The following is a 14,127-nucleotide window of genomic DNA, read 5'->3' on the forward strand; positions in this document are numbered from 1 at the left end:
GCAGGCTCTCCAGCTTAGGGCTCCATCCCACAACTCCAAGATCATGACCAGAGCTGAAATTAAGAGTCAGACACTTAACTGACTGAGCCACCCAGGTGCCCCTCTAGACATACTTTTTTAATCTTATCCTTTTAAAATGTCCATTTTGTGACTCTTCTAATAAACTAAATTCATATATATTGGACACACAAACACTATTTATTGAAAGTGATTGTTTTGGGGGGCCACTGCTATAAAGTATCTGAAAGAAGTTTGGGGAAATGAAAATGGGCTTTGAAATCAGATTTAGTTTTTATATTCTGGCGTTATCATCTATGAACTTTCTACCTATGGCAAATAGCAAGTTAGTTCTTTTGAACCTTAGCTTTTTCTCCATTACCTCAAATAAGGTAATGAAGATGTTTTTACTAGGATGTTTTAAGTACTAAATGACATAAATATGTAAAAGGCTCTGTAAAATTTTGTTTTTTTGTGGAATATAAAAAGAACCAGCAATTTGGAGTTACAAGGGATTTGTTCATATGATGAAAAATTAATCATCTACTTAGCTTGTTAACTGGATATTTCCCTGTAATTATTTTTTATGATCTTCTATCATTTTCTTCCTTTTTAATTTAATCTTTAAAGATTTTATTTATTTATTTGACATAGGGAGAGGAGCACAAGCAGGAGTGGCAGAGAGGGAGAAGCAGGCTCCCCACTGAGCAGGGAGCCTGATGTGGGGCTCAATCTCAGGACCCTGAGATCATGACCTGAGCCGAAGGCAAATGCTTAACTGACTGAGCCAGGCAGGCGCCCCATCTATCATTTTCTTCTTTCAGTAAAACCATAGTGCGCAGAAAAAGCAGGAAAGTCAGAAGATTGATAAAGACTGAGAAGCTTTGTAATTAACTTTGAAAGTGTGCTCTTGATTATTTCATTTCTTTGCTGCTTCTTATATGTAAAATAAAGGGATTGTACTAGATTATTTATAAAATGTCTTTCTAGTCTTATATATCAGTGATTCTATTCAAAACAAGGTAATTATATTGAATGTAACTGCCATCCTAGGGTAAGTGAAATAGTCTTTGACTACATGCAGGTGACAGTGTATGAACTTGTTTAAATATCACGATGGCTTTCTTTATTCCTCATAAGAAATTTTAGGCAAGTCCAAATTAGAGCTAATTAATACTACCAAATCATAGTGTTTGTGTTTAAATTCTCAGATATTGTTAGTATATGATTAATATGTACAAGTTTATTATATATGATTATCTTTTTTAAAAAGAAAATATTAAAATAAGAAAATACTGAACTATGGCAAAATGTTTATTGCTAGCTAAAGGAGGGTAGTATCTCTACTTGGATTTTTTTCAACTTCACTGAGGTATAATTTATATAATATAAAGTTATCTATTGTAATTATATAATTCAGTGGCTTTTAATAAATTTATAGAGTTGTGCAACCATCAACACAGTCCAGTTTTAGAACTTTCCCATTACCCCCAAAATTTTCCTCAAGTCTGTTTGTGGTCAGCTGTCAGCTCCCACGTCCCTTCGTCAGCCTTAGGCAACTACTGATCTAGTTTCTGTTTCTATAAATTTTTTTGGTTATTTCATCCAAAAGGAATCATACTATATGTAGTCTTTTGCATCTGGCTTCTTTGACTTAGCATAATGTTTTTGAGATTCATCCATAGAATAGCATGTATTAGTATTTCATTTCTTTTTATTGCTGAATGGTATTTCATTGTATTGATACACCATAGTTTGTTTATTCTCTCACTGCTTGTTAGTTGGATCATTTCCAGTTTGTTACTGTTATGAATAATGTTCCTTTGAACATTCACGGAGAAGTCTTTGTGTGGATATATGTTTTCATTTTTCTTAGGTAATTTCCTAAGAATGGAATTGCTGGGTTGTATGATAAATTAACTTTTTAAGAAACTGCCCAATTGTGTTCAGAAGTTGAGTGTACCAATTTACATTCTTATCAGCAGTGTATAAGGGTTCCAATTTCTTAAAAAAAGGGGGGGGAGGGGAATTCCAGTTTCTTTACATTCTCATCAACACAATATTATGTGTCTTTTTTAAATAGCTAATTTAGTAGGTGTGTCTGGTATCCCATGTGGTTTTAATTAGCATATTCTTAATACGTAATAATGTTCACTTTTTTGTGGGTATAAGTATTTACGTGTTTTCTTTGGTGAAATGTTTCAAGTCTTTTGCTTTTAAGTTGGATTTTTATCTTATTCAGTTGTGAGAGTTCATCTATATTCCGAATACAAATGCATTGTCAGATATGTGATTTGTTAATATTTTTCTCCCAGTCTGACTTGTCTTTTTTATTTTCTTGTTGGTGTCTTTAAAGTGCAAAAGTTTTTAATCTTAGTGAAGTCCACTTCATCATTTCTATCTTTTATGGCTCATGCTTTTGTTGTCTAAGAACTCCTTGCCTAACTGAAAGCCAAAAAGACTTTCTACTATATTTTCTTTTAGATGGTTTATCATATTGGCTCATACATTTAAGTCTCTGACCCATTTGAAATAATTTTTGTGTATGGTGTGAGAAAAGGGCCTAAGTTTGTTTTTTTACTTATGATATCCAATTGTCCCAAAACCATTTGTTGAAAGACTATCCTTTCTCCCATTGAGTTATCTTGGCAGCATTATGAAAATCAGTCCCACTATAAATATAAGAATTTATTTTTGGGCTCTCAGTTCTCTTTGTTGATCTTATCCTTACACCTAGACTTTTGCTAATAACATATTGTCTTGATCACTGTAACTTCTTACCAGATTTTGAAATTAGTAATATCAAGTCCTCTAACTTCATTGTTCTTTTTCAAATTGCTTGGGCTATTCTAGATCTTTTGATTTCGATATAAAATTAAGATCAGTTTATTTCTTTTTTTTTAAAACCAACTGGGATTTTTTGATAAGGATTATATTGAATCTGTAGATTAATTTGAGGAAAATTGCCATATTAACAATATTAAGTTTGAGCGTGGATGTTTCTCTGTTTATTTAGATGGTTTTCTCTGAGCATTGTTTTGTAACATTGTACAAATCTACTTCTTTAAAAAACGTTTTTTCTGAAGTGTTCCTGGTGGTACTATTTTGAATGGAATTGTTTTCTTAATTTCATTTTCATATTTTTGCTAGAATATAGAAATGCAATTGAGTTTTATATATTGATCTTATATTTTGTGACCTTGTTAACCTTGTTTTTTGGTTCTATAGTTTTTTCGTGGTTCCTTAGGATTTTCCACATATAAGATAATGTCATCTGGTAATAAATGGTTTCACCTCATCTTTTCTAATCTGAATGTATATAATATCTTTTAAATTTTATTTTTAATGTTGACTGTTTTTGGCATTAGTGTCCTTCTAGAACCTATAGTAGAAGTTGTAAGAACAAACATCCTTCTTCTGTTATTTGGTTTTGGGGGGTGGGGGGTGGGAAGCCTTAACCATTAAGTATGATGTTACCTGTAGACTTTTCATAGGTGCCCTTCAATAAATTGAAGACATTCCCTTCTATTCCTAGTTTTCTGTGCATTTTTATAATGAATGGGTATTGGATTTTATCATGTGCTTTTTCTGTATCTGTTGAAATGATTATGTGGGTTTTATTCTTTATTCTATAAATACAGTGTTTTACGTAAGTTGATTTTCAGGTGGTTAAACCTACCTTGCATTCTCAGGATAAATCTTCCTTGGTGTAAATGTATAATACTTCTTTATATGTTGCTGAATTTAGTTTGCTGATTTCCGGGGGGGGGGTAATTTATTTGAGAGAGAGCATGTGTGTAGGAGCAGAGGGAGGTGGAAAGGAAGAGGGAAAGAATCCCAGGCAGACTCCTGAGCACTGAGCCCGGTCCACCTCAGGACCCTGAGACCATGACCAGAGCCAAAACCAAGAGCCAGATGTTTAACCAACTAAGCCACCCAGGAACCCCTAGTTTGCTAAATTTTTAAAAGGATTTTTGTATCTGTGTTCATGATGGATATTGATCTATAGTTTTCTTTTGTTGTCTAGGTCTGGCTTTGGTATCAAGGTAATAATACCTCATAGAATAAATTGTTTCTTACATACTTCATAAGCTTCATGAGTGAAACCTGTGTCTTCCTAAGCCTGTCTTAGTTGAAGATTTTTATATGTAGTTCAGTGTCCTTGTTTGTTACAGATTGATTATTCAGATTTTATATTTCTTATAGTCAGTTCTTTTTTTTTTTTTTTAATATATAAATTAATTTTTATTGGTGTTCAATTTACCAACATACAGAATAACACCCAGTGCTCATCCCGTCAAGTGTCCCCCTCAGTGCCCGTCACCCATTCACCCCCACCCCCCGCCCTCCTCCCCCTCCACCACCCCTAGTTCATTTCCCAGAGTTAGAAGTCTTTATGTTTTGTCTCCCTTTCTGATATTTCTCACACATTTCTTCTCCCTTCCCTTATATTCCCTTTCCCCAAATGAATGAGAACATACACTGTTTGTCCTTCTCCGGTTACTGTGGCCAAGTTCAAAAAGGGTGTTGCCTGAGTTCTCCTCTGGGATTTTGATGGAATCTTTTCTCACATTTAGATCTTTCATCTATTTTGAGTTTATCTTTGTGTATGGTGCAAGAGAGTGGTCCAGTTTCATTCTTCTGCATGTGGATGTCCAATTTTCCCAGCACCATTTATTGAAGAGACTGTCTTTCTTCCAGTGGATCGTCTTTCCAAAAATATGGAACGCTTCACGAATTTGCGTGTCATCCTTGCGCAGGGGCCATGCTAATCTTCTCTGTATCGTTCCAATTTTAGTATATGTGCTGCCGAAGCGAGCACCTTATAGTCAGTTCTGGTAATTTGTGTCTTTCTAGGATTTTCTTGTTTTTAAAGATTTTTTTTTTAAGACTTATTCATGAGAGACAGAGAGAGAGAGAGCCATAGACATAGGCAGAGAGAGAAGGAAGCAGGCTCTGCAGGAGCCCGATGTGGGACTCGATCCCGGACCCAGGATCACTCCAAGTCAAAGGCAGGTGCTCAACCACTGAGCCACCTGTGGGAAATCCATCCCGGATTTTCTTGTTTTTAATAGAAGTTCTAATTTGTTAGTTTAGACTTGGTCATAATATGCTGTTATGATCCCTTTGATTTCTAAAGGGTCAGTTGTGATGTCTTCTTTCCATTCCTGGTTTTGGCAATTTGTGCCTGCTTTTCTCTTATTTTCTTGGTCATTCTGTCTAAGGGTTTGTCAATTTTATTGGTTCTTGTTTTTTGGTTTTTCAAAGAACAAACTAGAATTCCTTGATATCTATCTATCTTTCTTTCTTTCTTTCTTTCTTTCTTTCTTTCTTTCTTTTTTTTCTTTTTCTTTTTTTTTTTTTTTTGGCTTTGGATTTAATTTGCCCTTTCTGATTTCTTAAGGTGAAAAGCTTAGTCTATACATTTGAGACTATTTTTTTCTGACCTAGTCATTTAAATCTGTAAATTTCCCAATAAACACTGCTTTAGTGGTTGATATGTTGTGTTTTCATTTTTATTAAGTTCAAAATATTTAATTTCCCTTTGAAATCATCTTTAACCCATGGATTTCCCCAGATTTCTTTCTTTTATGAGTTTTTAAATTTTATTCTGTTATTGTCAGGAAATATCCTTTTTGATCCTAAACTTACATAGATTTATTTGTGGCCCAGCATGTAGTCAATTCTGGAAAAAGTTCTATGTGTGCTTAAAAGGAATGTGTATTCTGAACAGGTTTTGGGTGGAATGTTCTATAAATGTAAGGTTAGGTCAAGTTAGTGTTCAAATCTTTTACACCCTTGCTGATTTTCTGTTTCTTCGTTCAGTTCTGTCAGTTTTGCTTTATGTATTTGATGGCTCTGTTTTTATAAATGTCCTATATTGCTGACATTTTATTGACTCTTATCATTATGAAATAATCCCTTTGTCCTTGATACTATTTATCTCAGAGTCTATTTGATCTGCTATTCTGTAGCCACTTTAGTGTTCTTATTGTTACTGTGGGTATGGAATACCTTTTCCATTCTTTTTTTCAAACTATTCGTATCTTTGAATCTGAAATGTCTTTTGTAGAAGTAATGTCCTTGGGTCAGTATGATAATCTCTGCCTTTTGAGTAGCATGTTTAATCTATTCCCATTTAATATTATTATTGATATAATTGGATTTATGCCTACCATTCATCTTTTACTTCCTTCTTTTGTGTCAAGTATTCTTTTAGTGTACCATTTAAATTCCTCTGTTGATTTTCTCTTTTAACCATTTTTAAGAGTTAGTTTCTTAAGAGTTTGCTCTAGGGATTACAACATACATTTCAATTTATCACAAACTACTTTCTTTTTTTTAATTAGCAGGTTTTATTTATTTATTTATTTATTTATTTATTTATTTATTTAATTTATGATAGTCACACACACAGAGAGAGAGAGAGAAAGAGAGAGAGAGAGAGAGAGAGAGAGAGAGAGAGAGAGGCAGAGACACAGGCAGAGGGAGAAGCAGGCTCCATGCACCGGGAGCCCGACGTGGGATTCGATCCCGGGTCTCCAGGATCGCGCCCTGGGCCAAAGGCAGGCGTAAACTGCTGCGCCACCCAGGGATCCCAATTAGCAGATTTTTAAAAAGATTTTATTTATTTATGGGAGAGGGAGGGAGAATGTACACAAGAGCAGGGGGAGGGAGAAGCAGACTGCCTGCCCTCTGAGTAGAAAGCCCAATGTGGGCTCTATCCCAGGACCCTGGGATCATGACCTGAGCTGAAGGCAGACACTTAAACAACTGAGCCACCCAGGCACCCCCACAAACTACTTTTTAAGTTGAATTTTTATCCCAAGATAGCAGTAGAAAATGAGAAGTAAGCTAGATTCGTCTAGAATTGTGGTACTAAGTTTAAAAAAAAAAAAAACACTGTTTTCTAAACCAAGTTTATATACACTGATAATTCTGTTTATTTTATATTAAGCTATGATGTTGTCAGTTCTAGTTATGTTTTCTTTGGTTTTAGTTAACTATCCAGGTCAGTATTTAGTAGAATTTGTATCTAACTAAATGTGGCATGAGAGCCTACATTGAGTGTTGTTTTTGTGAATTTCATAGCTAAAATAAATTCCCAGTTTCTTCATTACACTAGCTGTAGTAATGATATTTCCCCCTACTAACTGCTCCCCAAAAGGTTTATAAACATGCAGCTTTCCTGTTTCTAATGTAAAATAGACAAGTTGAACTAATAACTATAAATTTTCTTCTGTCTTTAAAATTCTGTGATTCTATTTGGCCAAAAGTGTCTGGAAATTATAATATTTAACCTTATATGTTTGCATAGTGGTTATTTAAAACTTGCCCATTGTTGACTAACATTTGGTCAGATAGCTGTAGAGACATTTTTCATTTCTGCGCTTGGGTGTTAGAGGAATGAGAATCTAATAGATTTCAAGAAGGAAAAGAGGCTTGTAAACTTAAGACCATAACATGCAGAAAGCAGAAATTTGTTTTTAATATCAATTTACTGGTAATTTTTGATAATGAATTTACTTCTTAATAATTAAAGCTGGGCAGAATTTGAGTTATGGTTTCAGAAATTAATAAAAATTACCAGATAAGACCAGCTGGATTTTATTTCACCTTTCTTGTTCCCACAGCATTTATGTTTGAGAAGTTAGTAACATTACCAGCTTTTTATGGATTTGATTTGGGTTTTATTCTAGATTTCTCCAAGAATTTTGAGTTACAGTCTGTGTAAAAGTTCAACTCTACTTTTTGAATTCTTCTTAATAAGACTATTGAAAGGGAGTAGAAGAGAATTCTAGAATGTAACTGATAATAAGTCTGTTAAAATATGGTTCCCTTTGCAATAAAAACAAACATGAAGCTGCTAATATAAACTTAGCATATAAAGATTGTAGTTTTAAGAGCACCTCTTTATGTTCGATTATGACTTCCTGATGTTACCACTTTAATAATATGAACTTGCTCAACATTCATATTACAATCTTATACCTAGTGCTTGTGCAGGGCCTTGAGTTTTCATCTAATACCAGAAAATACTCTTTCCAAATAAGGTCACATTCATAGGTTCCGGATGGACATATTTGGAGGGGGCACAGTTCAACCCACACCCACTAATGTCATATAGTCAGAGTGCGGTGGTCAGAATTACTTGGATTAAATTTTTGCAGAATTATGTTATTATTTGGTAATACAGTTTGGTTCACTTGTTGCTGTTTGTATACAGTATTAGGGTATACTTTTTTTTTTAAGATTTTATTTATTTATTTATTCATGAGAGACACAAGCAGAGACATAGGCAGAGGGAGAAGCAGGCTCCATGCAGGGAGCCCGATGTGGGACTCAATCCCAGGATTCCAGGATCACACCCTGAGCCTAAGGCATACGCTCACTGCTGAGCCACCCAGGAATCCCAGGATTTACTTTTTAATCCATTTTGATTTAATGTTAGTTTTTTGAATATGTAAAACATTTACATGGTTCAAACTCAAATGATATTAGTAAGGTATGCTCAAAAGTCTCACTAGCATTGTATTCCAACCTTCCTCACTACATGGATACAAATTCCATTCTCCTTTATATCTCTCAGAATATAGGCCCCATACTGCCTACAATTAGGCAGCCTAGTAAAATTATGTATACATAGTCGTTCCTATGAAGGAAAATTTGTGGTGTGTTAAACTATATAGGTAGTACAAAGCATTGCCTAGAGTAAGATGTTTTATCAACTTCTGGGCTTGCAGTTTGTGAAAATTGCAATAGACAGCATTTATCTGCAGTTAGTAGCACTGGTTTTGAAATTTGGGACCATGACCCACTCATTCATCCATGATGTAGAATAGAATCAGATTTTTTCAGGAGATTCTAACCTGCCTGAGGCTGCTGTGTGGAAGTGGAACCCATTTTGGATAGGCTTCTTTAAATTTCATAAAATTATTTTTTCTTCATTTGTCTTGCCTTGATTAACAAAACATATATTTCTGCTCTTACTAATACCAAATGTTTGCTTTCAGCCATTTATTCTGGGCCATCTCAAATTTGCAGAAGCCCAGTTAGAAGAAGATATATTAAAGGAGAACTGACTAATAGGTGTCATTCTGTCCATTCCCCTGAATATTCGATAGTTTACTCTGATGTTAAACCATACCGTTAGACATTTGTCTGCTTAGATTGCATGATTTTGGCCCCTTTTAGGTTTGCTTTGACTGAATTGTGCATTACGATGCAATTTTTTTAAAAGAAAAGAAAGAGTGACCCAAAATAGATTTTTGGTTTCTTAGGAATGCTTTCAAGAACTTTCTCCATAACCTATATCATCCACAGTCTTCTTTATGAGGACTCACTGGTGAAATTTCTCTCAGATTACAGTATCTTGGAAAGGCTGTGCTTCTGAATAACTGACTTACTCATATTTTACAGACACTATGTATTTTCTTCCTTTGTCTTGCTAACTAGGAAACCTAAGCACATTTGATGGCCAATTCTTGGAGTTTTGGAGAGCAATATAATGTGCTTTTCTTTGTGCCATTTTAATTTATCTAAATGTATCCCTTGCCCTGAATCCTTCACCTGTTTATTTTTTATCCTATTTTTTCTGCTAAACTGCCTCAAATCCTTACAGGTTGAAACAAGCTTTGATTTATATGATTAATAATGTATGTGTATGTGTGTATTACACCTTTAGTTGCCCAAGCCAGAATCTGAAAGTCATCCTGGATGCTTTTGTCTCACCTACCCTCCCCATCCAAGTTGTCACCTGGTTTCTTTCCTTTATTCCTATGTATCTCTTTCTTGCTGTTACCTTGCCCTGCCTTGGTTTACGGGTCTCATTGCTTCATTGATGTATTTACTACTGCAGTTCTTCCTACCTACCTCCACTGCTACAGGATCCATTTGTATCACTTTCTCAAGATAAAATCCTTCCATGGTTGTCTACAGCAATCAATCACATTTGGACTCCTTAACACTTAAGGCTTTTTCATGATCTGACTTCTGCCTATTTAATCTCAATGTCCACACCTTTCATTGTATTCATGCTGAATAAGAAATTTCTCAAAACCTGTCATTTTTACACCTTTCTACCTTTGCACCTGCTTTTCCCTCTGCCCAGAACACCCATACTACTCCTCTTTATCTGACAATTCCTGCCAAACTTTCAAAATTCATTATAGGAGATACTTTCCTCAGAAGGCTTTCCCTGTCTCCTAACCCAGTATTTGTCAGTGTGATCCCTGGATCAGTAGTATTTGCATCATCTCAGAAAATTGTTAGAAATGTCAAATCCTTGGGTATTACTCAAGACCTACTGAATTAGAAACTCGGGGGGGTGAGGCCCAGCAGTCTGTGGAGCCCAGTCATTTTCAAACTTTAGCATGCATCAGAATCACCTGGAGGGCTTGTTAAACCACCAGTTCCTATCCCTGGAAACCTTGGATTAAGTGGAAGTGATAGACTGCATTAATAACCCCAGGTTTTTTTGCCCCTCCATGTATCCAAGTTATTTCCCATGTGACTGTGTAATTCTTCCCATTCCTTTTTAAAAAGGCAGAGACTATTTCCTTACCCCTGGACTTTGTATTTGGCTATAGGACTTGCTTTGACCATTAGAATTAGTTGATATGATGGGACCAAAGGCTTGAAAAGCACTTGGGGGATTGGGCTTGCACTTTTGTGCCTCTGGATCCAAGAGACCAGCATGTCTCCTGGCCCCCTGGTTCTAGGGGGAGGTTGAGAGACTATTGTTTTAAGTAACTGAATTTCTGTTGGGTATATGTACCTAGGATAGATAGGTAATGTCAGTTACCCAAAGCAATTATACCAGTTTTGTATACTCCCACCAGCATTGTATCAGAGTTCCTGTTGTTTACTGTGCTCCCTTTTGAACAGTTGAAATGATTAGTCTTTTTAATTTTAATGTAGTTGTATCTCATTGTGGTTGTAATTTGCATTTCCCTAAAGACAGATGAAATGAAGCAGTTGATCTAGTTTTCCATATTATGATCTAGGTTCTGTGAGGACAGAGAGATTATTGTCTTTTTTGTTCACTACTGTATCTCTAGACACAACAGTGGCACATTGTAGGCACTCAATAGATATTTTTTAATAAATAGTGTAAGAGCAGAACTTGATAAACATAGAATTGAGACTTTGCTGACTTTAGCTAATAATTGCTTCTGTGTCCTCAGTCAAGATACCTAACATCTCTAGGTCTTGGTTTTCTTGTTTGTAAAGTAAGACAGTTTAGCTCTATTATCCCTAAGATAATTTTCAAATAGAAGATTGTGTGATTCTGGAACTTATACATTGCTGTTCACATTTTGTATTATTTTGAGACCCACACTTTCACACACTTATTTTCTCTTGATGCTCTACTTTTCATTTAATGCCCTAGCTTCATTATCGTTTAACTTTATTTTCTTTTTGAAATAAAACTTACCCTACAGTGAAATACCAGTAGCAGAAATTGCACTATATCTAAATATTATTAGATATAATATCTTAAAAAGATATAATAATATCTAAAATTGGCGCTATATCTAAATATTATTCTCCACTAAATAGAACCAGAGCTCCTCCCTGAAGAAAGGGCTGATTTCCACTACTGAAGTAGGAAAAGTATGAGATGAGATTGGAACATCTTACTGCCTTGAAAGTAAAGAATTGCTTATAGGATGATAGGATGTAACGGAAGGACGCAGAAATCAGCTTGAAGGAGCTGCTACTGTCCAAATCTGGGACAGTTTGAGCATCAAAATAAATGATGATAATAAAGGATTGTAACCCATTGAATAAAAAAAACCCCAAGTCTATACTGATATGAATGAATGAATGAATGAATGAATGAGAAGGAAAGTGCTCTATTACAATAGAATACTATTTAATAAATATAACAGATTGATAGAAAATGATTAATGTGTTAAAATTCGAGAGTAAAAGTTTGTTTAGAATCTTGTTTAGGGGCACCTGGGTGGCTCAGTCAGTTAAAGAGTCTGCCTTCGGCTCAGGTCATTATCTCAGAGTCCAGGAATCAAGCCCCACACATTGGGCTCTCTGCTCAGCCGGAAGTCTGCTTCTCCCTCTATCCTCCACTTGCACTTGCTTTCTCCCTCTCTCTTTCTCAAATAAATAAATAAATAAATAAATAAACAAACAAACAAACAAATGTTTATATAGTCTCAAAATATCTTTCCGCAAATTCCTTATTAACTAATTGCAAAGGATAACTTCACAATGGAGAACATGGCCCATGCCACCTTAAGTGATTATAGTTAACATCACCAATAGTAGGGAAAAACTGATATCAGATGTGTCCTTATGTAATGCACTAAGAAGTACATAAAATCCACCTTTTTGATATTCCTTCCAAAAATGCATCACCTGAATCTAAATAATAACATCACATAAAACCAAATTGATGGATTCTATAAAACACTTTGCCCATACTTTTAAAAGATATCAAGGTCAATAAAAAAAGTCCAAAGATGTATTCTAGATTCAAGAAGATTTAGAAGACATGAAAATTGAATGCAATATATATGTGACCCTGGATTGGTTCCTGAACCAAGAAAAAAAATAGCTATAAAAGGAGATTATTGGGACAATTGATAAAATAGAAACTGTGGATTAGATATTTTAGATTATTTAAAATTTTAGATATTTTAAGATTTATTTAGATCACATCTATTTATTATTAAATTAGATAGATCTTACAAAAGTTAAATTTTCCGATTTTGTTCATTATAATGTAATTTACCTAAGAGAATGTTTTTGTTCTTAGGAAGTACATACTAAAGTATTTAGAAGAACGGACCATATCTTTGGCTTGCTCTCACATAGTTCAGGAACACACACACACACACACACACAGTGGGACAAGGAAAAAGATTGTGAATGTTAAGGCAGATGAGGTAAAAATATAAACAATTGGTGAATGTGGGTGAAAGTTATGTCAGCTTCTTGTATGTGAGTTTTATGTAATTTTTTGTAAGTTTGAAATTAGGGATCCCTGGGTGGCGCAGCGGTTTGGCGCCTGCCTTTGGCCCAGGGCGTGATCCTGGAGACCCGGGATTGAGTCCCACATCAGGCTCCCGGTGCATGGAGCCTGCTTCTCCCTCTGCCTGTGTCTCTGCCTCTCTCTCTCTCTCTCTCTCTCTCTCTCTCTCTCTCTCTCTCTGTGACTATCATAAATAAATAAATAAATAAAGTAAGTTTGAAATTATATCAAAATTAAAGTTATCTCCCCAACCCAAAAAATATAAAACCTTCAGACAAAAATTTTAAACAACTTTTAAAAGTTTTTAAAAATAAAAATTTAAGAAAAAACATTCTGCCTACAAATTGTTCTGTAGTTTCTAAATCAACTTTGTTTTAACTTGGTTCAATAATAAAAGTCAGTAATGTGAATGAACTAGATACTATATAGAACACACAGACTCTAATTGCTTTTTTAAGTAATTTTTAATTGTGTCATAATTGTAGATCCATAGGAGTTGCAAAACAAAAAGTATAGAGATATGTAATGCACCCTTAACTCAGCCTTCCCCAATAGTAACATGCTATATGAATGACTCTAGTACAGTTTCAAAATCAGGAACTGACATTTGTGCAATCCAGGCATTTATTCATTCGGATTAAGCCAACTAACTACACACTTTGTGTGGTTCTGTAGTTTTATCATACATGTTGTTGCATGTATCCACTACCATGCTGGGCATATAGAATTGTTTGATCATTATAAGCACTACTCCTTTGTACTATCAATTCATAGCCACATATATGCACTCCTCATCTCTGTTTGTTGGCAACCACTGATCTATTCTTTCTTTATTTCTATAATTTTGGTATTTCTAGAATGTTACATAAATGAAATCATGTAGTTGAGATTGGCATTTTCCACTCAATATAAAATTTCCTTGAGATCCATCCAGGTTTTATGTATCAATACTTTGTCTCTTTTTTTTATTGAGTGGTATTCCATAGTGTAGATCTGCCACAGTTTGCTTGAGCATTCATGCATTGAAAGACATCTGAATTGTTTTCCAGTTTTGGTCTATTATAGAGAATGCTCTTATCCAGGTGCAAGTTTTTGCATGAACATAAGTTTTCATTCCACATATACCCCTGAGCTTA

General features: G+C 34.8%; 1 protein-coding gene and 1 non-coding gene across 4 annotated transcripts in view; one reads left to right on the top strand and one right to left on the bottom strand.

The window, feature by feature from the left end:
- The window catches only part of NIPBL (NIPBL cohesin loading factor), a 200,886-nt gene that overhangs the window by 60,652 nt on the left and 126,107 nt on the right, over window positions 1-14,127 (top strand). The window lies entirely within an intron of this gene.
- Window positions 4,713-4,819, bottom strand: LOC129510052 (U6 spliceosomal RNA). The gene has a single exon (XR_008664494.1). It is a non-coding gene; the product is annotated as a U6 spliceosomal RNA (small nuclear RNA).

Source organism: Nyctereutes procyonoides, unplaced genomic scaffold, assembly GCF_905146905.1.
Source record: "Nyctereutes procyonoides isolate TBG_1078 unplaced genomic scaffold, NYPRO_anot_genome, whole genome shotgun sequence".
Taxonomy (NCBI): domain Eukaryota; kingdom Metazoa; phylum Chordata; class Mammalia; order Carnivora; family Canidae; genus Nyctereutes; species Nyctereutes procyonoides.